The sequence below is a fragment of the Osmerus mordax genome, chromosome 11 (assembly GCF_038355195.1).
Source record: "Osmerus mordax isolate fOsmMor3 chromosome 11, fOsmMor3.pri, whole genome shotgun sequence".
NCBI lineage: Eukaryota > Metazoa > Chordata > Actinopteri > Osmeriformes > Osmeridae > Osmerus > Osmerus mordax.
The window spans coordinates 475,384-494,021 of record NC_090060.1 but is presented as its reverse complement, the minus strand read 5'-3'; the positions used below and the strand labels follow the sequence as shown (position 1 = coordinate 494,021).

The window sequence follows — 18,638 nt, the reverse complement described above, 5'->3', positions numbered from 1 at the left end:
AGGTGATGATGTACACAAGGAAATTATGCCAACATGTTTTGCAGAGAATAACCACTTGACTGAGAAGCAACAGTCAGTTTATACCAGCAAGATATATTCAATTGGTAATTGGCCTAACTGAAGGCAATTGTACTTAACCGTTTCAAAGATGTGCTAAATCATTTGAAATGTGTGCAAACTGTAGGCAATTGCACTTGTCATTTACGAGGATGTGCTAATACAATTGCAATTTGATTAAAGGAATGAAAAATTCCAATCGGTTGTGAACAAGTGCCCAGTGGTTTGGAGGTTTGCACGTGTTGTTTTGAGAATGTCTTTTCTGTTTCGTGAAATGAGCCAAAGCAATGGGGAAAAACTGTAAAAGGCGAATCCGCACAAGTTGCACCAGGGTAGCTGACTTCCCATTTCAAAGAATGGCATGTCAACTCCACTGAGTCATGGGACTTCTTGGGACATTGGGACTACATGGGACATTAACTACTCTCGAGAGGATCGCAATTGGACGAAAACCGAAGAAAGACGCAGAAGTTTCCGCCCGGTCTCCAACCGGGGACCTTTCGCGTGTTAAGCGAACGTGATAACCGCTACACTACGGAAACTGCCAACTCCTGAAAGACAGAAGCCCAGTGCACACACAAACACGCAAGTAACAAGGAAACAGAACAAGGACACACATTTAAAATCTTGACATGGGCATTTCGGCTCATGAACTAGTTGATACTCTTCTTCAGCAAGCTAGCAACAAATGAGATTGTCCAAAGCAACCTTTCCCAATCCTGGACCTCAGGTTTCCCTGCTCTGCATGCGTTAGACCTGATTGGACCCTTACCAAGCTCTACAGAAAACGACGGAGCATGTGGCACCAGGGTACTCCAACAAACTCGTAACTGTCGACAATGCATCAATTATTTACGAGACTGCTGATAAAAGGGGACATGTTTCCGCCCGGTCTCGAACCGGGGACCTTTCGCGTGTGAGGCGAACGTGATAACCACTACACTACGGAAACTTCTTCCTAACCAACAACAGAATCTCACTGCACACCCACACAAACAAGGACACAGAACGAGGACACGCCTTTATCATGTCAAATGGGCATTTGGGCTCATGAACCAGTTGATATGGTTCTTCAACAAGTCAGCGGGCACTGAGACGGTCTAAGGCAGTGGTTCTCAACCCTTGTCCTCAGGCCAGCATGCTTTAGATCTGTGGTTCTTAACCCTGTCCTCAGGGAACCCCTGTCCTGCATGTTTTTAGAGGTTTCTTGGCTCCAACACACCTGATTCAAATGCATGTTCGTTACCAGGCTTCTAGAGAGCTACATAACGACCCACTTATTTGAATCGGGTGTGTTGGAGCAGGGAAACATCTCAAACATGCAGGGCAGGGCAGGTGGGACCAGGATCGCGAACGACTGGTCTGAAGGTCTCAGAAGTAACAAAGGTCCTTGGCCCATGACATTCATGGTAATCTTGCTGAACGGGATTCTACCGACTGGTAGAAACAACGGAATGGCTTAAAAGGCGAATCCGCACAAGTTGCACCAGGGTAGCTGACTTCCCATTTCAAAGAATGACATGTCAACTCCACTGAATCATGGGACTTCATGGGACTTCTTGGGACATTGGGACTACATGGGACATTCACTACTCTCGAGAGGATCGCCATTGGACGAAAACCGAGGAAAGACGCAGACGTTTCCGCCCGGTCTCGAACCTGGGACCTTTCGCGTGTTAAGCGAACGTGATAACCGCTACACTACGGAAACTGCCAACTCCTGAAAGACAGAAGCCCAGTGCACACACAAACACGCAAGTAACAAGGAAACAGAATCAGGACACACATTTCAAATCTTGACATGGGCCTTTCGGCTCATGAACTAGTTGATACTCTTCTTCAGCAATCTAGCAACAAATGAGATTGTCCAAAGCAACCTTTCCCAATCCTGGACCTCAGGTTTCCCTGCTCTGCATGCGTTAGACCTGATTGGACCCTTACTAAGCTCTACAGAAAACGACGGAGCATGTGGCACCAGGGTACTCCAACAAACTCGTAACTGTCGACAATGCATCAATTATTTACGAGACTGCTGATAAAAGGGGACATGTTTCCGCCCGGTCTCGAACCAGGGACCTTTCGCGTGTGAGGCGAACGTGATAACCACTACACTACTGAAACTTCTTCCTAACCAACAACAGAATCTCACTGCACACCCAGACAAACAAGGACACAGAACGAGGACACGCCTTTATCATGTCAAATGGGCATTTGGGCTCATGAACCAGTTGATATGGTTCTTCAACAAGTCAGCGGGCACTGAGACGGTCTAAGGCAGTGGTTCTCAACCCTTGTCCTCAGGCCAGCATGCTTTAGATCAGTGGTTCTTAACCCTGTCCTCAGGGAACCCCTGTCCTGCATGTTTTTTGAGGTTTCTTGGCTCCAACACACCTGATTCAAATGCATGTTCGTTACCAGGCTTCTAGAGAGCTACATAACGACCCACTTATTTGAATCGGGTGTGTTGGAGCAGGGAAACATCTCAAACATGCAGGGCAGGTGGGACCAGGATCGCGAACGACTGGTCTGAAGGTCTCAGAAGTAACAAAGGTCCTTGGCCCATGACATTCATGGTAATCTTGCTGAACGGGATTCTACCGACTGGTAGAAACAACGGAACGGCTTAAAAGGCGAATCCGCACAAGTTGCACCAGGGTAGCTGACTTCCCATTTCAAAGAATGACATGTCAACTCCACTGAATCATGGGACTTCTTGGGACATTGGGACTACATGGGACATTCACTACTCTCGAGAGGATCGCCATTGGACGAAAACCGAGGAAAGACGCAGAAGTTTCCGCCCGGTCTCGAACCGGGGACCTTTCGCGTGTTAAGTGAACGTGATAACCGCTACACTACGGAAACTGCCAACTCCTGAAAGACAGAAGCCCAGTGCACACACAAACACGCAAGTAACAAGGCAACAGAACAAGGACACACATTTAAAATCTCGACATGGGCCTTTCGGCTCATGAACTAGTTGATACTCTTCTTCAGCAAGCTAGCAACAAATGAGATTGTCCTAAGCAACCTTTCCCAATCCTGGACCTCAGGTTTCCCTGCTCTGCATGCGTTAGACCTGATTGGACCCTTACCAAGCTCTACAGAAAACGACGGAGCATGTGGCACCAGGGTACTCCAACAAACTCTAACTGTCGACAATGCATCAATTATTTACGAGACTGCTGATAAAAGGGGACATGTTTCCGCCCGGTCTCGAACCGGGGACCTTTCGCGTGTGAGGCGAACGTGATAACCACTACACTACGGAAACTTCTTCCTAACCAACAACAGAATCTCACTCCACACCCACACAAACAAGGACACAGAACAAGGACACGCCTTTATCATGTCAAATGGGCATTTGGGCTCATGAACCAGTTGATATGGTTCTTCAACAAGTCAGCGGGCACTGAGACGGTCTAAGACAGTGGTTTTCAACCCTTGTCCTCAGGCCAGCATGCTTTAGATCTGTGGTTCTTAACCCTGTCCTCAGGGAACCCCTGTCCTGCATGTTTTTTGAGGTTTCTTGGCTCCAACACACCTGATTCAAATGCATGTTCGTTACCAGGCTTCTAGAGAGCTACATAACGACCCACTTATTTGAATCGGGTGTGTTGGAGCAGGGAAACATCTCAAACATGCAGGGCAGGGCAGGTGGGACCAGGATTGCGAACGACTGGTCTGAAGGTCTCAGAAGTAACAAAGGTCCTTGGCCCATGACATTCATGGTAATCTTGCTGAACGGGATTCTACCGACTGGTAGAAACAACGGAACGGCTTAAAAGGCGAATCCGCACAAGTTGCACCAGGGTAGCTGACTTCCCATTTCAAAGAATGACATGTCATCACAGACTTCCTGTCTGACAGGAAGCAGTGCGTTAAGCTGGGAACACAAGTCTCTGACTCCCGGTCCATCAGCACCGGATCACCTCAGGGCTGCGTCCTTTCTCCTCTGCTGTTCTCCCTGTACACCAACAGTTGCACCTCCAGTCATCCGTCCGTCAAACTCCTGAAGTTTGCGGACGACACCACCCTTATTGGGCTCATCTCTGGTGGAGACGAGTCTGATTATAGGTGGGAAGCGGCCAACCTGGTGACCTGGTGCAGCCAGAACAACTTAGAGCTCAATGCCCTTAAGACAGTGGAGATGGTTGTGGACTTCAGGAGGAACACAGCCCCACTCACCCCCATCACCCTGTGTGACTCCCCAGTCAACACTGTGGAGTCCTTCCTCTTCCTGGGCACTATCCTCTCCCAGGACCTCAAGTGGGAACTGAACATCAGCTCCCTCATCAAGAAAGCACAACAGAGGATGTACTTCCTTCGGCAGCTGAAGAAGTTCAACCTGCCAAAGACAATGATGGTGCACTTCTACTCAGCCATCATTGAGTCCATCCTCACCTCCTCCATCACCGTCTGGTACGCTGCTGCCACTGCCAAGGACAAGAGCAGACTGCAGCGTATCATCCGTACTGCTGAGAAGGTGATTGGCTGCAATCTGCCTACCCTCGAGGACCTGCACACCTCGAGGACCCTGAGGCAAGCGAGGAAGATTGTGGCCGACTCCTCCCACCCTGGACACTCCCTGTTTCAGTCACTCCCCTCCGGCAGAAGGCTGCGGTCTATCAGGACCAATACCTCACGCCACAAAAACAGTTTCTTCCCTTCCGCTGTTGGCCTCTTCAACAAGGCCAAGGGACCACACTGACTCAAATGACTCATTGCCTAAATCACTCTGCTTTTGCACTGCACCATAACATGGTATCTTGTACATTTGTATTTTTTGTAATATTTGTATTTTTGTATTTTATATTGTAATTTACCGCAACTTATATTTATCCCACTTAGTACTGCTAGTTTATGTACCCTTAGTATAGTTAGTCCACATATTTAAATTTTAGGTATATGTTTATTGTATGCACCTTCCTGCCAAAGCAAATTCCTTGTCTGTGCAAACTTTCATGGCGAATAAATCCCTTTCTGATTCTGATTTCTGATTCTGATTCTGATGTCAACTCCACTGAATCATGGGACTTCTTGGGACATTGGGACTACATGGGACATTAACTACTCTCGAGAGGATCGCCATTGGACGAAAACCGAGGAAAGATGCAGAAGTTTCCGCCCGGTCTCGAACCGGGGACCTTTCGAGTGTTAAGCGAACGTGATAACTGCTACACTACTGAAACTAACAACTCCTGAGAGACAGAAGCCCAGTGCACACACAAACACGCAAGTAACAAGGAAACAGAACAAGGACACACATTTAAAATCTTGAAATGGGCATTTCGGCTCATGAACTAGTTGATACTCTTCTTCAGCAAGCTAGCAACAAATGAGATTGTCCTAAGCAACCTTTCCCAATCCTGGACCTCAGGTTTCCCTGCTCTGCATGCGTTATACCTGATTGGACCCTTACCAAGCTCTACAGAAAACGACGGAGCATGTGGCACCAGGGTACTCCAACAAACTCGTAACTGTCGACAATGCATCAATTATTTACGAGACTGCTGATAAAAGGGGACATGTTTCCGCCCGGTCTCGAACCGGGGACCTTGCGCGTGTGAGGCGAACGTGATAACCACTACACTACGGAAACTTCTTCCTAACCAACAACAGAATCTCACTGCACACCCACACAAACAAGGACACAGAACGAGGACACGCCTTTATCATGTCAAATGGGCATTTGGGCTCATGAACCAGTTGATATGGTTCTTCAACAAGTCAGCGGGCACTGAGACGGTCTAAGGCAGTGGTTCTCAACCCTTGTCCTCAGGCCAGCATGCTTTAGATCTGTGGTTCTTAACCCTGTCCTCAGGGAACCCCTGTCCTGCATGTTTTTAGAGGTTTCTTGGCTCCAACACACCTGATTCAAATGCATGTTCGTTACCAGGCTTCTAGAGAGCTACATAACGACCCACTTATTTGAATCGGGTGTGTTGGAGCAGGGAAACATCTCAAACATGCAGGGCAGGGCAGGTGGGACCAGGATCGCGAACGACTGGTCTGAAGGTCTCAGAAGTAACAAAGGTCCTTGGCCCATGACATTCATGGTAATCTTGCTGAACGGGATTCTACCGACTGGTAGAAACAACGGAATGGCTTAAAAGGCGAATCCGCACAAGTTGCACCAGGGTAGCTGACTTCCCATTTCAAAGAATGACATGTCAACTCTACTGAATCATGGGACTTCTTGGGACATTGGGACTACATGGGACATTAACTACTCTCGAGAGGATCGCCATTGGACGAAAACCGAGGAAAGACGCAGACGTTTCCGCCCGGTCTCGAACCGGGGACCTTTCGCGTGTTAATCGAACGTGATAACCGCTACACTACGGAAACTGCCAACTCCTGAAAGACAGAAGCCCAGTGCACACACAAACACGCAAGTAACAAGGAAACAGAACAAGGACACACATTTCAAATCTTGACATGGGCATTTCGGCTCATGAACTAGTTGATACTCTTCTTCAGCAAGCTAGCAACAAATGAGATTGTCCAAAGCAACCTTTCCCAATCCTGGACCTCAGGTTTCCCTGCTCTGCATGCGTTAGACCTGATTGGACCCTTACCAAGCTCTACAGTAAACGACGGAGCATGTGGCACCAGGGTACTCCAACAAACTCTAACTGTCGACAATGCATCAATTATTTACGAGACTGCTGATAAAAGGGGACATGTTTCCGCCCAGTCTCGAACCGGGGACCTTTCGCATGTGAGGCGAAAGTGATAACCACTACACTACAGAAACTTCTTCCTAACCAACAACAGAATCTCACTCCACACCCACACAAACAAGGACACAGAACGAGGACATGCCTTTATCATGTCAAATGGGCATTTGGGCTCATGAACCAGTTGATATGGTTCTTCAACAAGTCAGCGGGCACTGAGACGGTCTAAGACAGTGGTTTTCAACCCTTGTCCTCAGGCCAGCATGCTTTAGATCTGTGGTTCTTAACCCTGTCCTCAGGGAACCCCTGTCCTGCATGTTTTTTGAGGTTTCTTGGCTCCAACACACCTGATTCAAATGCATGTTCGTTACCAGGCTTCTAGAGAGCTACATAACGACCCACTTATTTGAATCGGGTGTGTTGGAGCAGGGAAACATCTCAAACATGCAGGGCAGGTGGGACCAGGATCGCGAACGACTGGTCTGAAGGTCTCAGAAGTAACAAAGGTCCTTGGCCCATGACATTCATGGTAATCTTGCTGAACGGGATTCTACCGACTGGTAGAAACAACGGAACGGCTTAAAAGGCGAATCCGCACAAGTTGCACCAGGGTAGCTGACTTCCCATTTCAAAGAATGACATGTCAACTCCACTGAATCATGGGACTTCTTGGGACATTGGGACTACATGGGACATTCACTACTCTCGAGAGGATCGCCATTGGACGAAAACCGAGGAAAGACGCAGAAGTTTCCGCCCGGTCTCGAACCGGGGACCTTTCACGTGTGAGGCGAACGTGATAACCACTACACTACGGAAACTTCTTCCTAACCAAAGAACAGAATCTCACTGCACACCCACACAAACAAGGACACAGAACGAGGACACGCCTTTATCATGTCAAATGGGCATTTGGGCTCATGAACCAGTTGATATGGTTCTTCAACAAGTCAGCGGGCACTGAGACGGTCTAAGGCAGTGGTTCTCAACCCTTGTCCTCAGGCCAGCATGCTTTAGATCAGTGGTTCTTAACCCTGTCCTCAGGGAACCCCTGTCCTGCATGTTTTTAGAGGTTTCTTGGCTCCAACACACCTGATTCAAATGCATGTTCGTTACCAGGCTTCTAGAGAGTTACATAACGACCCACTTATTTGAATCGGGTGTGTTGGAGCAGGGAAACATCTCAAACATGCAGGGCAGGGCAGGTGGGACTAGGATCGCGAACGACTGGTCTGAAGGTCTCAGAAGTAACAAAGGTCCTTGGCCCATGACATTCATGGTAATCTTGCTGAACGGGATTCTACCGACTGGTAGAAACAACGGAACGGCTTAAAAGGCGAATCCGCACAAGTTGCACCAGGGTAGCTGACTTCCCATTTCAAAGAATGACATGTCAACTCCACTGAATCATGGGACATTGGGACTACATGGGACATTCACTACTCTCGAGAGGATCGCCATTGGACGAAAACCGAGGAAAGATGCAGAAGTTTCCGCCCGGTCTCGAACCGGGGACCTTTCGCGTGTTAAGCAAACGTGATAACCGCTACACTACGGAAACTGCCAACTCCTGAAAGACAGAAGCCCAGTGCACACACAAACACGCAAGTAACAAGGAAACAGAACAAGGACACACATTTAAAATCTTGACATGGGCATTTCGGCTCATGAACTAGTTGATACTCTTCTTCAGCAAGCTAGCAACAAATGAGATTGTCCTAAGCAACGTTTCCCAATCCTGGACCTCAGGTTTCCCTGCTCTGCATGCGTTAGACCTGATTGGACCCTTACCAAGCTCTACAGAAAACGACGGAGCATGTGGCACCAGGGTACTCCAACAAACTCGTAACTGTCGACAATGCATCAATTATTTACGAGACTGCTGATAAAAGGGGACATGTTTCCGCCCGGTCTCGAACCGGGGACCTTTCGCGTGTGAGGCGAACGTGATAACCACTACACTACGGAAACTTCTTCCTAACCAAACAACAGAATCTCACTGCACACCCACACAAACAAGGACACAGAACGAGGACACGCCTTTATCGTGTCAAATGGGCATTTGGGCTCATGAACCAGTTGATATGGTTCTTCAACAAGTCAGCGGGCACTGAGACGGTCTAGGGCAGTGGTTCTCAACCCTTGTCCTCAGGCCAGCATGCTTTAGATCAGTGGTTCTTAACCCTGTCCTCAGGGAACCCCTGTCCTGCATGTTTTTAGAGGTTTCTTGGCTCCAACACACCTGATTCAAATGCATGTTCGTTACCAGGCTTCTAGAGAGCTACATAACGACCCACTTATTTGAATCGGGTGTGTTGGAGCAGGGAAACATCTCAAACATGCAGGGCAGGGCAGGGCAGGGCAGGGCAGGGCAGGTGGGACCAGGATCGCGAACGACTGGTCTGAAGGTCTCAGAAGTAACAAAGATCCTTGGCCCATGACATTCATGGTAATCTTGCTGAACGGGATTCTACCGACTGGTAGAAACAACGGAACGGCTTAAAAGGCGAATCCGCACAAGTTGCACCAGGGTAGCTGACTTCCCATTTCAAAGAATGACATGTCAACTCCACTGAATCATGGGACTTCTTGGGACATTGGGACTACATGGGACATTCACTACTCTCGAGAGGATCGCCATTGGACGAAAACCGAGGAAAGGCGCAGAAGTTTCCGCCCGGTCTCGAACCGGGGACCTTTCGCGTGTGAGGCGAACGTGATAACCACTACACTACGGAAACTTCTTCCTAACCAAAGAACAGAATCTCACTGCACACCCACACAAACAAGGACACAGAACGAGGACACGCCTTTATCATGTCAAATGGGCATTTGGGCTCATGAACCAGTTGATATGGTTCTTCAACAAGTCAGCGGGCACTGAGACGGTCTAAGGCAGTGGTTCTCAACCCTTGTCCTCAGGCCAGCATGCTTTAGATCAGTGGTTCTTAACCCTGTCCTCAGGGAACCCCTGTCCTGCATGTTTTTAGAGGTTTCTTGGCTCCAACACACCTGATTCAAATGCATGTTTGTTACCAGGCTTCTAGAGAGTTACAAAACGACCCACTTATTTGAATCGGGTGTGTTGGAGCAGGGAAACATCTCAAACATGCAGGGCAGGGCAGGTGGGACTAGGATCGCGAACGACTGGTCTGAAGGTCTCAGAAGTAACAAAGGTCCTTGGCCCATGACATTCATGGTAATCTTGCTGAACAGGATTCTACCGACTGGTAGAAACAACGGAACGGCTTAAAAGGCGAATCCGCACAAGTTGCACCAGGGTAGCTGACTTCCCATTTCAAAGAATGACATGTCAACTCCACTGAATCATGGGACATTGGGACTACATGGGACATTCACTACTCTCGAGAGGATCGCCATTGGACGAAAACCGAGGAAAGACGCAGAAGTTTCCACCCGGTCTCGAACCGGGGACCTTTCGCGTGTTAAGCGAACGTGATAACCGCTACACTACGGAAACTGCCAACTCCTGAAAGACAGAAGCCCAGTGCACACACAAACACGCAAGTAACAAGGAAACAGAACAAGGACACACATTTAAAATCTTGACATGGGCATTTCGGCTCATGAAATAGTTGATACTCTTCTTCAGCAAGCTAGCAACAAATGAGATTGTCCTAAGCAACCTTTCCCAATCCTGGACCTCAGGTTTCCCTGCTCTGCATGCGTTAGACCTGATTGGACCCATACCAAGCTCTACAGAAAACGACGGAGCATGTGGCACCAGGGTACTCCAACAAACTCGTAACTGTCGACAATGCATCAATTATTTACGAGACTGCTGATAAAAGGGGACATGTTTCCGCCCGGTCTCGAACCGGGGACCTTTCGCGTGTGAGGCGAACGTGATAACCACTACACTACGGAAACTTCTGCCTAACCAACAACAGAATCTCACTGCACACCCACACAAACAAGGACACAGAACGAGGACACGCCTTTATCGTGTCAAATGGGCATTTGGGCTCATGAACCAGTTGATATGGTTCTTCAACAAGTCAGCGGGCACTGAGACGGTCTAAGGCAGTGGTTCTCAACCCTTGTCCTCAGGCCAGCATGCTTTAGATCAGTGGTTCTTAACCCTGTCCTCAGGGAACCCCTGTCCTGCATGTTTTTAGAGGTTTCTTGGCTCCAACACACCTGATTCAAATGCATGTTCGTTACCAGGCTTCTAGAGAGCTACATAACGACCCACTTATTTGAATCGGGTGTGTTGGAGCAGGGAAACATCTCAAACATGCAGGGCAGGGCAGGGCAGGGCAGGGCAGGTGGGACCAGGATCGCGAACGACTGGTCTGAAGGTCTCAGAAGTAACAAAGATCCTTGGCCCATGACATTCATGGTAATCTTGCTGAACGGGATTCTACCGACTGGTAGAAACAATGGAACGGCTTAAAAGGCGAATCCGCACAAGTTGCACCAGGGTAGCTGACTTCCCATTTCAAAGAATAACATGTCAACTCCACTGAATCATGGGACTTCGGGACTACATGGGACATTAACTACTCTCGAGAGGATCGCCATTGGACGAAAACCGAGGAAAGAAGCAGAAGTTTCCGCCCGGTCTCGAACCGGGGACCTTTCGCGTGTGAGGCGAACGTGATAACCACTACACTACGGAAACTTCTTCCTAACCAAGCAACAGAATCTCACTGCACACCCACACAAACAAGGACACAGAACGAGGACACGCCTTTATCATGTCAAATGGGCATTTGGGCTCATGAACCAGTTGATATGGTTCTTCAACAAGTCAGCGGGCACTGAGACGGTCTAAGGCAGTGGTTCTCAACCCTTGTCCTCAGGCCAGCATGCTTTAGATCAGTGGTTCTTAACCCTGTCCTCAGGGAACCCCTGTCCTGCATGTTTTTAAAGGTTTCTTGGCTCCAACACACCTGATTCAAATGCATGTTCGTTACCAGGCTTCTAGAGAGCTACATAACGACCCACTTATTTGAATCGGGTGTGTTGGAGCAGGGAAACATCTCAAACATGCAGGGCAGGGCAGGTGGGACTAGGATCGCGAACGACTGGTCTGAAGGTCTCAGAAGTAACAAAGGTCCTTGGCCCATGACATTCATGGTAATCTTGCTGAACGGGATTCTACCGACTGGTAGAAACAACGGAACGGCTTAAAAGGCGAATCCGCACAAGTTGCACCAGGGTAGCTGACTTCCCATTTCAAAGAATGACATGTCAACTCCACTGAATCATGGGACTTCTTGGGACATTGGGACTACATGGGACATTCACTACTCTCGAGAGGATCGCCATTGGACGAAAACCGAGGAAAGACGCAGAAGTTTCCCCCCGGTCTCGAACCGGGGACCTTTCGCGTGTTAAGCGAACGTGATAACCGCTACACTACAGAAACTGCCAACTCCTGAAAGACAGAAGCCCAGTGCACACACAAACACGCAAGTAACAAGGAAACAGAACAAGGACACACATTTAAAATCTTGACATGGGCATTTCGGCTCATGAACTAGTTGATACTCTTCTTCAGCAAGCTAGCAACAAATGAGATTGTCCAAAGCAACCTTTCCCAATCCTGGACCTCAGGTTTCCCTGCTCTGCATGCGTTAGACCTGATTGGACCCTTACCAAGCTCTACAGAAAACGACAGAGCATGTGGCACCAGGGTACTCCAACAAACTCGTAACTGTCGACAATGCATCAATTATTTACGAGACTGCTGATAAAAGGGGTCATGTTTCCGCCCGGTCTCGAACCGGGGACCTTTCGCGTGTGAGGCGAACGTGATAACCACTACACTACGGAAACTTCTTCCTAACCAAACAACAGAATCTCACTGCACACCCACACAAACAAGGACACAGAATGAGGACACGCCTTTATCATGTCAAATGGGCATTTGGGATCATGAACCAGTTGATATGGTTCTTCAACAAATCAGCGGGCACTGAGACGGTCTAAGGCAGTGGTTCTCAACCCTTGTCCTCAGGCCAGCATGCTTTAGATCAGTGGTTCTTAACCCTGTCCTCAGGGAACCCCTGTCCTGCATGTTTTTAGAGGTTTCTTGGCTCCAACACACCTGATTCAAATGCATGTTCGTTACCAGGCTTCTAGATAGCTACATAACGACCCACTTATTTGAATCGGGTGTGTTGGAGCAGGGAAACATCTCAAACATGCAGGGCAGGGCAGGGCAGGTGGGACTAGGATCGCGAACGACTGGTCTGAAGTTCTCAGAAGTAACAAAGGTCCTTGGCCCATGACATTCATGGTAATCTTGCTGAACGGGATTCTACCGACTGGTAGAAACAACGGAACGGCTTAAAAGGCGAATCCGCACAAGTTGCACCAGGGTAGCTGACTTCCCATTTCAAAGAATGACATATCAACTCCACTGAATCATGGGACTTCTTGGGACATTGGGACTACATGGGACATTAACTACTCTCGAGAGGATCGCCATTGGACGAAAACCGAGGAAAGACGCAGAAGTTTCCGCCCGGTCTCGAACCGGGGACCTTTCGAGTGTTAAGCGAACGTGATAACCGCTACACTACTGAAACTCGCAACTCCTGAAAGACAGAAGCCCAGTACACACACAAACACGCAAGTAACAAGGAAACAGAACAAGGACACACATTTAAAATCTTGACATGGGCATTTCGGCTCATGAACTAGTTGATACTCTTCTTCAGCAAGCTAGCAACAAATGAGATTGTCCAAAGCAACCTTTCCCAATCCTGGACCTCAGGTTTCCCTGCTCTGCATGCGTTAGACCTGATTGGACCCTTACCAAGCTCTACAGAAAACGACAGAGCATGTGGCACCAGGGTACTCCAACAAACTCGTAACTGTCGACAATGCATCAATTATTTACGAGACTGCTGATAAAAGGGGACATGTTTCCGCCCGGTCTCGAACCGGGGACCTTTCGCGTGTGAGGCGAACGTGATAACCACTACACTACGGAAACTTCTTCCTAACCAAACAACAAAATCTCACTGCACACCCACACAAACAAGGACACAGAACGAGGACACGCCTTTATCATGTCAAATGGGCATTTGGGCTCATGAACCAGTTGATATGGTTCTTCAACAAGTCAGCGGGCACTGAGACGGTCTAAGGCAGTGGTTCTCAACCCTTGTCCTCAGGCCAGCATGCTTTAGATCAGTGGTTCTTAACCCTGTCCTCAGGGAACCCCTGTCCTGCATGTTTTTAAAGGTTTCTTGGCTCCAACACACCTGATTCAAATGCATGTTCGTTACCAGGCTTCTAGAGAGCTACATAACGACCCACTTATTTGAATCGGGTGTGTTGGAGCAGGGAAACATCTCAAACATGCAGGGCAGGGCAGGTGGGACTAGGATCGCGAACGACTGGTCTGAAGGTCTCAGAAGTAACAAAGGTCCTTGGCCCATGACATTCATGGTAATCTTGCTGAACGGGATTCTACCGACTGGTAGAAACAACGGAACGGCTTAAAAGGCGAATCCGCACAAGTTGCACCAGGGTAGCTGACTTCCCATTTCAAACAATGACATGTCAACTCCACTGAATCATGGGACTTCTTGGGACATTGGGACTACATGGGACATTCACTACTCTCGAGAGGATCGCCATTGGACGAAAACCGAGGAAAGACGCAGAAGTTTCCCCCCGGTCTCGAACCGGGGACCTTTCGCGTGTTAAGCGAACGTGATAACCGCTACACTACAGAAACTGCCAACTCCTGAAAGACAGAAGCCCAGTGCACACACAAACACGCAAGTAACAAGGAAACAGAACAAGGACACACATTTAAAATCTTGACATGGGCATTTCGGCTCATGAACTAGTTGATACTCTTCTTCAGCAAGCTAGCAACAAATGAGATTGTCCAAAGCAACCTTTCCCAATCCTGGACCTCAGGTTTCCCTGCTCTGCATGCGTTAGACCTGATTGGACCCTTACCAAGCTCTACAGAAAACGACAGAGCATGTGGCACCAGGGTACTCCAACAAACTCGTAACTGTCGACAATGCATCAATTATTTACGAGACTGCTGATAAAAGGGGTCATGTTTCCGCCCGGTCTCGAACCGGGGACCTTTCGCGTGTGAGGCGAACGTGATAACCACTACACTACGGAAACTTCTTCCTAACCAAACAACAGAATCTCACTGCACACCCACACAAACAAGGACACAGAATGAGGACACGCCTTTATCATGTCAAATGGGCATTTGGGATCATGAACCAGTTGATATGGTTCTTCAACAAATCAGCGGGCACTGAGACGGTCTAAGGCAGTGGTTCTCAACCCTTGTCCTCAGGCCAGCATGCTTTAGATCAGTGGTTCTTAACCCTGTCCTCAGGGAACCCCTGTCCTGCATGTTTTTAGAGGTTTCTTGGCTCCAACACACCTGATTCAAATGCATGTTCGTTACCAGGCTTCTAGAGAGCTACATAACGACCCACTTATTTGAATCGGGTGTGTTGGAGCAGGGAAACATCTCAAACATGCAGGGCAGGGCAGGGCAGGTGGGACTAGGATCGCGAACGACTGGTCTGAAGTTCTCAGAAGTAACAAAGGTCCTTGGCCCATGACATTCATGGTAATCTTGCTGAACGGGATTCTACCGACTGGTAGAAACAACGGAACGGCTTAAAAGGCGAATCCGCACAAGTTGCACCAGGGTAGCTGACTTCCCATTTCAAAGAATGACATATCAACTCCACTGAATCATGGGACTTCTTGGGACATTGGGACTACATGGGACATTAACTACTCTCGAGAGGATCGCCATTGGACGAAAACCGAGGAAAGACGCAGAAGTTTCCGCCCGGTCTCGAACCGGGGACCTTTCGAGTGTTAAGCGAACGTGATAACCGCTACACTACTGAAACTCACAACTCCTGAAAGACAGAAGCCCAGTACACACACAAACACGCAAGTAACAAGGAAACAGAACAAGGACACACATTTAAAATCTTGACATGGGCATTTCGGCTCATGAACTAGTTGATACTCTTCTTCAGCAAGCTAGCAACAAATGAGATTGTCCTAAGCAACCTTTCCCAATCCTTGACCTCAGGTTTCCCTGCTCTGCATGCGTTATACCTGATTGGACCCTTACCAAGCTCTACAGAAAACGACGGAGCATGTGGCACCAGGGTACTCCAACAAACTCGTAACTGTCGACAATGCATCAATTATTTACGAGACTGCTGATAAAAGGGGACATGTTTCCGCCCGGTCTCGAACCGGGGACCTTTCGCGTGTGAGGCGAACGTGATAACCACTACACTACGGAAACTTCTTCCTAACCAAACAACAGAATCTCACTGCACACCCACACAAACAAGGACACAGAACGAGGACACGCCTTTATCATGTCAAATGGGCATTTGGGCTCATGAACCAGTTGATATGGTTCTTCAACAAGTCAGCGGGCACTGAGACGGTCTAAGGCAGTGGTTCTCAACCCTTGTCCTCAGGCCAGCATGCTTTAGATCAGTGGTTCTTAACCCTGTCCTCAGGGAACCCCTGTCCTGCATGTTTTTTGAGGTTTCTTGGCTCCAACACACCTGATTCAAATGCATGTTCGTTACCAGGCTTCTAGAGAGCTACATAACGACCCACTTATTTGAATCGGGTGTGTTGGAGCAGGGAAACATCTCAAACATGCAGGGCAGGGCAGGGCAGGTGGGACTAGGATCGCGAACGACTGGTCTGAAGGTCTCAGAAGTAACAAAGGTCCTTGGCCCATGACATTCATGGTAATCTTGCTGAACGGGATTCTACCGACTGGTAGAAACAACGGAACGGCTTAAAAGGCGAATCCGCACAAGTTGCACCAGGGTAGCTGACTTCCCATTTCAAAGAATGACATGTCAACTCCACTGAATCATGGGACTTCTTGGGACATTGGGACTACATGGGACATTCACTACTCTCGAGAGGATCGCCATTGGACGAAAACCGAGGAAAGACGCAGAAGTTTCCGCCCGGTCTCGAACCGGGGACCTTTCGCGTGTTAAGCGAACGTGATAACCGCTACACTACAGAAACTGCCAACTCCTGAAAGACAGAAGCCCAGTGCACACACAAACACGCAAGTAACAAGGAAACAGAACAAGGACACACATTTAAAATCTTGACATGGGCATTTCGGCTCATGAACTAGTTGATACTCTTCTTCAGCAAGCTAGCAACAAATGAGATTGTCCAAAGCAACCTTTCCCAATCCTGGACCTCAGGTTTCCCTGCTCTGCATGCGTTAGACCTGATTGGACCCTTACCAAGCTCTACAGAAAACGACGGAGCATGTGGCACCAGGGTACTCCAACAAACTCGTAACTGTCGACAATGCATCAATTATTTACGAGACTGCTGATAAAAGGGGACATGTTTCCGCCCGGTCTCGAACCGGGGACCTTTCGCGTGTGAGGCGAACGTGATAACCACTACACTACGGAAACTTCTTCCTAACCAAGCAACAGAATCTCACTGCACACCCACACAAACAAGGACACGCCTTTATCATGTCAAATGGGCATTTGGGCTCATGAACCAGTTGATATGGTTCTTCAACAAGTCAGCGGGCACTGAGACGGTCTAAGGCAGTGGTTCTCAACCCTTGTCCTCAGGCCAGCATGCTTTAGATCAGTGGTTCTTAAACCTGTCCTCAGGGAACCCCTGTCCTGCATGTTTTTAAAGGTTTCTTGGCTCCAACACACCTGATTCAAATGCATGTTCGTTACCAGGCTTCTAGAGAGCTACATAACGACCCACTTATTTGAATCGGGTGTGTTGGAGCAGGGAAACATCTCAAACATGCAGGGCAGGGCAGGTGGGACTAGGATCGCGAACGACTGGTCTGAAGGTCTCAGAAGTAACAAAGGTCCTTGGCCCATGACATTCATGGTAATCTTGCTGAACGGGATTCTACCGACTGGTAGAAACAACGGAACGGCTTAAAAGGCGAATCCGCACAAGTTGCACCAGGGTAGCTGACTTCCCATTTCAAAGAATGACATGTCAACTCCACTGAATCATGGGACTTCTTGGGACATTGGGACTACATGGGACATTCACTACTCTCGAGAGGATCGCCATTGGACGAAAACCGAGGAAAGACGCAGAAGTTTCCCCCCGGTCTCGAACCGGGGACCTTTCGCATGTTAAGCGAACGTGATAACCGCTACACTACAGAAACTGCCAACTCCTGAAAGACAGAAGCCCAGTGCACACACAAACACGCAAGTAACAAGGAAACAGAACAAGGACACACATTTAAAATCTTGACATGGGCATTTCGGCTCATGAACTAGTTGATACTCTTCTTCAGCAAGCTAGCAACAAATGAGATTGTCCAAAGCAACCTTTCCCAATCCTGGACCTCAGGTTTCCCTGCTCTGCATGCGTTAGACCTGATTGGACCCTTACCAAGCTCTACAGAAAACGACAGAGCATGTGGCACCAGGGTACTCCAACAAACTCGTAACTGTCGACAATGCATCAATTATTTACGAGACTGCTGATAAAAGGGGTCATGTTTCCGCCCGGTCTCGAACCGGGGACCTTTCGCGTGTGAGGCGAACGTGATAACCACTACACTACGGAAACTTCTTCCTAACCAAACAACAGAATCTCACTGCACACCCACACAAACAAGGACACAGAATGAGGACACGCCTTTATCATGTCAAATGGGCATTTGGGATCATGAACCAGTTGATATGGTTCTTCAACAAATCAGCGGGCACTGAGACGGTCTAAGGCAGTGGTTCTCAACCCTTGTCCTCAGGCCAGCATGCTTTAGATCAGTGGTTCTTAACCCTGTCCTCAGGGAACCCCTGTCCTGCATGTTTTTAGAGGTTTCTTGGCTCCAACACACCTGATTCAAATGCATGTTCG

The 18,638-nt window shown here is 48.5% G+C and overlaps 28 non-coding genes across 28 annotated transcripts; all 28 read right to left on the bottom strand.

The window, feature by feature from the left end:
* Window positions 1-526: 526 nt before the first annotated feature.
* On the bottom strand, window positions 527-599 carry trnav-aac (transfer RNA valine (anticodon AAC)). Its single transcript has one exon. It is a non-coding gene; the product is annotated as a tRNA-Val (tRNA).
* A 337-nt stretch (window positions 600-936) lies between these two features.
* Window positions 937-1,009, bottom strand: trnav-cac (transfer RNA valine (anticodon CAC)). Its single transcript has one exon. It is a non-coding gene; the product is annotated as a tRNA-Val (tRNA).
* Window positions 1,010-1,695: 686 nt separating this feature from the next.
* On the bottom strand, window positions 1,696-1,768 carry trnav-aac (transfer RNA valine (anticodon AAC)). Its single transcript has one exon. It is a non-coding gene; the product is annotated as a tRNA-Val (tRNA).
* A 337-nt stretch (window positions 1,769-2,105) lies between these two features.
* On the bottom strand, window positions 2,106-2,178 carry trnav-cac (transfer RNA valine (anticodon CAC)). Its single transcript has one exon. It is a non-coding gene; the product is annotated as a tRNA-Val (tRNA).
* Window positions 2,179-2,849: 671 nt separating this feature from the next.
* trnav-aac (transfer RNA valine (anticodon AAC)) lies at window positions 2,850-2,922 on the bottom strand. The gene has a single exon. It is a non-coding gene; the product is annotated as a tRNA-Val (tRNA).
* A 336-nt stretch (window positions 2,923-3,258) lies between these two features.
* trnav-cac (transfer RNA valine (anticodon CAC)) lies at window positions 3,259-3,331 on the bottom strand. The gene has a single exon. It is a non-coding gene; the product is annotated as a tRNA-Val (tRNA).
* Window positions 3,332-5,586: 2,255 nt separating this feature from the next.
* Window positions 5,587-5,659, bottom strand: trnav-cac (transfer RNA valine (anticodon CAC)). Its single transcript has one exon. It is a non-coding gene; the product is annotated as a tRNA-Val (tRNA).
* Window positions 5,660-6,335: 676 nt separating this feature from the next.
* Window positions 6,336-6,408, bottom strand: trnav-aac (transfer RNA valine (anticodon AAC)). Its single transcript has one exon. It is a non-coding gene; the product is annotated as a tRNA-Val (tRNA).
* Window positions 6,409-6,744: 336 nt separating this feature from the next.
* trnav-cac (transfer RNA valine (anticodon CAC)) lies at window positions 6,745-6,817 on the bottom strand. Its single transcript has one exon. It is a non-coding gene; the product is annotated as a tRNA-Val (tRNA).
* Window positions 6,818-7,488: 671 nt separating this feature from the next.
* On the bottom strand, window positions 7,489-7,561 carry trnav-cac (transfer RNA valine (anticodon CAC)). Its single transcript has one exon. It is a non-coding gene; the product is annotated as a tRNA-Val (tRNA).
* A 667-nt stretch (window positions 7,562-8,228) lies between these two features.
* Window positions 8,229-8,301, bottom strand: trnav-aac (transfer RNA valine (anticodon AAC)). The gene has a single exon. It is a non-coding gene; the product is annotated as a tRNA-Val (tRNA).
* A 337-nt stretch (window positions 8,302-8,638) lies between these two features.
* trnav-cac (transfer RNA valine (anticodon CAC)) lies at window positions 8,639-8,711 on the bottom strand. Its single transcript has one exon. It is a non-coding gene; the product is annotated as a tRNA-Val (tRNA).
* A 697-nt stretch (window positions 8,712-9,408) lies between these two features.
* Window positions 9,409-9,481, bottom strand: trnav-cac (transfer RNA valine (anticodon CAC)). Its single transcript has one exon. It is a non-coding gene; the product is annotated as a tRNA-Val (tRNA).
* Window positions 9,482-10,148: 667 nt separating this feature from the next.
* On the bottom strand, window positions 10,149-10,221 carry trnav-aac (transfer RNA valine (anticodon AAC)). Its single transcript has one exon. It is a non-coding gene; the product is annotated as a tRNA-Val (tRNA).
* A 337-nt stretch (window positions 10,222-10,558) lies between these two features.
* On the bottom strand, window positions 10,559-10,631 carry trnav-cac (transfer RNA valine (anticodon CAC)). The gene has a single exon. It is a non-coding gene; the product is annotated as a tRNA-Val (tRNA).
* Window positions 10,632-11,312: 681 nt separating this feature from the next.
* On the bottom strand, window positions 11,313-11,385 carry trnav-cac (transfer RNA valine (anticodon CAC)). The gene has a single exon. It is a non-coding gene; the product is annotated as a tRNA-Val (tRNA).
* Window positions 11,386-12,062: 677 nt separating this feature from the next.
* Window positions 12,063-12,135, bottom strand: trnav-aac (transfer RNA valine (anticodon AAC)). The gene has a single exon. It is a non-coding gene; the product is annotated as a tRNA-Val (tRNA).
* Window positions 12,136-12,472: 337 nt separating this feature from the next.
* On the bottom strand, window positions 12,473-12,545 carry trnav-cac (transfer RNA valine (anticodon CAC)). Its single transcript has one exon. It is a non-coding gene; the product is annotated as a tRNA-Val (tRNA).
* A 682-nt stretch (window positions 12,546-13,227) lies between these two features.
* Window positions 13,228-13,300, bottom strand: trnav-aac (transfer RNA valine (anticodon AAC)). Its single transcript has one exon. It is a non-coding gene; the product is annotated as a tRNA-Val (tRNA).
* Window positions 13,301-13,637: 337 nt separating this feature from the next.
* trnav-cac (transfer RNA valine (anticodon CAC)) lies at window positions 13,638-13,710 on the bottom strand. Its single transcript has one exon. It is a non-coding gene; the product is annotated as a tRNA-Val (tRNA).
* Window positions 13,711-14,387: 677 nt separating this feature from the next.
* On the bottom strand, window positions 14,388-14,460 carry trnav-aac (transfer RNA valine (anticodon AAC)). Its single transcript has one exon. It is a non-coding gene; the product is annotated as a tRNA-Val (tRNA).
* A 337-nt stretch (window positions 14,461-14,797) lies between these two features.
* On the bottom strand, window positions 14,798-14,870 carry trnav-cac (transfer RNA valine (anticodon CAC)). Its single transcript has one exon. It is a non-coding gene; the product is annotated as a tRNA-Val (tRNA).
* A 682-nt stretch (window positions 14,871-15,552) lies between these two features.
* Window positions 15,553-15,625, bottom strand: trnav-aac (transfer RNA valine (anticodon AAC)). The gene has a single exon. It is a non-coding gene; the product is annotated as a tRNA-Val (tRNA).
* Window positions 15,626-15,962: 337 nt separating this feature from the next.
* On the bottom strand, window positions 15,963-16,035 carry trnav-cac (transfer RNA valine (anticodon CAC)). The gene has a single exon. It is a non-coding gene; the product is annotated as a tRNA-Val (tRNA).
* Window positions 16,036-16,717: 682 nt separating this feature from the next.
* On the bottom strand, window positions 16,718-16,790 carry trnav-aac (transfer RNA valine (anticodon AAC)). The gene has a single exon. It is a non-coding gene; the product is annotated as a tRNA-Val (tRNA).
* Window positions 16,791-17,127: 337 nt separating this feature from the next.
* On the bottom strand, window positions 17,128-17,200 carry trnav-cac (transfer RNA valine (anticodon CAC)). The gene has a single exon. It is a non-coding gene; the product is annotated as a tRNA-Val (tRNA).
* A 664-nt stretch (window positions 17,201-17,864) lies between these two features.
* Window positions 17,865-17,937, bottom strand: trnav-aac (transfer RNA valine (anticodon AAC)). The gene has a single exon. It is a non-coding gene; the product is annotated as a tRNA-Val (tRNA).
* Window positions 17,938-18,274: 337 nt separating this feature from the next.
* trnav-cac (transfer RNA valine (anticodon CAC)) lies at window positions 18,275-18,347 on the bottom strand. The gene has a single exon. It is a non-coding gene; the product is annotated as a tRNA-Val (tRNA).
* Window positions 18,348-18,638: the final 291 nt, after the last annotated feature.